This window comes from Benincasa hispida, chromosome 9 (assembly GCF_027475165.1).
Source record: "Benincasa hispida cultivar pf3 chromosome 9, pf3_genome.v1.1, whole genome shotgun sequence".
NCBI lineage: Eukaryota > Viridiplantae > Streptophyta > Magnoliopsida > Cucurbitales > Cucurbitaceae > Benincasa > Benincasa hispida.
In genome coordinates this window covers 56,812,303-56,814,616 of record NC_143486.1, presented here as the reverse complement: position 1 = coordinate 56,814,616, position 2,314 = coordinate 56,812,303, and the positions used below count along the sequence as shown (strand labels likewise).

General features: G+C 33.4%; 1 non-coding gene across 1 annotated transcript; it reads right to left on the bottom strand.

Moving 5' to 3' along the window:
- Window positions 1-212: 212 nt before the first annotated feature.
- TRNAM-CAU (transfer RNA methionine (anticodon CAU)) lies at window positions 213-284 on the bottom strand. The gene has a single exon. It is a non-coding gene; the product is annotated as a tRNA-Met (tRNA).
- Between the last annotated feature and the right edge of the window lie 2,030 nt (window positions 285-2,314).

The window sequence follows — 2,314 nt, the reverse complement described above, 5'->3', positions numbered from 1 at the left end:
AAGATCAAAAGGATATTATTTTTTTTCCCTAAAAGTAAATAAATAATAAACAAACAAACGTATAAAGTAAGAAAAGAAAAACAGAGAGAGTAAATATTTGACTTGAACAAAAGGCCAAAACTAAGCCCAAACCAAAGTATTTCTAAGTCCACAACGGGGCTCAGTTTCGTTAAATAAAAAAGACGAAAATAATATCAAAAGGAAGCTTTCTCTATCAGAGCCAGGTTTCGATCCTGGGACCTGTGGGTTATGGGCCCACCACGCTTCCGCTGCGCCACTCTGATCGTTGAACATGTCATGCAAAAGTTAATTTTCTAATTAGTATCTACGGTACTGGACTGCAGTCCTTTTTTCACCTTCAACTAATTAATTATATGTGCAATTCTAAGATTTTTTTTTTTTTTTTTTGGCAAATGTCAAGAGAATTAATGCAATTTTAGAAGGTTCAAAGATGATTTTTAAATGATGCATTAGTGGTTTTCATCCATATACTAAGGATAAAGGTATTTTTTTTAACTTTTTAAAAATATAGGGATATTATTGAAAATTTTGAAATTCCAATAGTGTTTTTCAAAGAAAGTATTAATAGTTTTCTTCCAAAATCAACAGTATATTTTTTTATTTTATTTTTTTTTTTGAAAATTTAAGGATTATATTAAAACTTTTAAAAGGAGGCACCTTTGTTTTGACCAATTTATTTCCATCACCATCTCCATCTCCATCACCTTCATCTCATTTTTTCTTTGTGACTCTTGTTCATACTACCCATCATTGTCTCTCTCAATTTTTTACAAGACAAAAATGATCTTGGACAATGAAATAGAGATTCACCTTTGTTTTGACCAATTTATATAAAGATGTAAGTATTGATGTGGATAAAAGGGAAGTAAAAATAAACTTCCTCTCCTTCACTTTATTCATTTATGCAGAATATATGATATATACACATAACCAATTAGAGAAATTATAATAACCACCAATGAAAAAATAACAGTAATAACAAAAAGACTGTTACAACTAATACCTCCTTCAAATTGAACTATACAAATTCGACAGGCCCAACTTGGATATTATATCAGAAAAAACAGAGTGAGGAAGAACCTTAGTGAATCCATCTGCAAGCTGGTGGTGAGACCAGATTGGCAACAATTTGATAGAACCATCAGCAACTTTATCCCGAATAAAATGACAATCGAGCTCGATATGCTTAGTTCGTTCATGGAAAATAGGATTTGTGACAAGATGGATAGCAGCTTGGTTATCACAATATATCAGTGATGGTCGATGAACAGGAACAAGAAGATCATGAAGCAAAGAATATAGCCAAACAAGTTCACATATTGTTGAAGCAAGAACTCTATATTTAGCTTCAGCTAAAGACCTTGGAACCACAATCTACTTTTTAGATTCCCAAGAAACAAGAAAATTACCTATAAATATGCAAAAATCGAATGTAGAGTTTCTTGTGTTAGGGCAAGAAGCTCAATTAGAATCTGCAAAGGCACGAAGTTGGAAGGTTTCTGCAGAGGATATAAAAATACCTTGCCCGAGGGCTGATTTCAAGTACCCCAATAAGTGATGAGCTGCTGATAGATGAGCCTTACAAGGCTTAGCCACAAACTGACTGAGTTTGTTGACAGAAGACACAATATCCAGTCTAGAAATGGTTAAGTATATGAGCTCCTGATTAGCCTTCTATAAGATGATGGATCACTGAGTTGATATTGGTCAAAATTCCTAAGTTTAACATTGGGATCCATTGAGACATTCATAGGCTTTGCATCAAGAAGACCAACAACTTCTAGAATTTGAAGAATATAATGCCTTTGTGAGATAGAAATCCCTTGAGACAATCGAGCCAATTCAAGTCCCAAAAAATATTTCAACTGACCAAGGTCTTTGAGCTTGAAAGTGACATTTAGCAACTTCTTAAGTTCTTCAATAAGCTGTATATTAACACCAGTTATTATAATATCATCAACATAAACTAGTAATGTTAAGAATGTGGTACCAGAGCCTCGAACAAACAGGGAATAATCAGCCTTAGACTGCTTGAAACCAAGAGAGACCAAAGCATAAGAAAACTTAGCAAACCATTGATGTGAAGCTTGTTTAAGACCATAGATTGATTTCTTCAGACGACAAAAAAGCTTTCCATTCTGAGAAGTCACAAGACATAGCCAAGTGATAGATCCATATACACTTCTTCAAATAAGTCTCCACGAAGAAAAGCATTATTCACATCAAGTTGAATAAGAGGCCACTGATCTGTAGAAAAGTATGTTGTAATTTCGATTTATGCATAACTGTATGT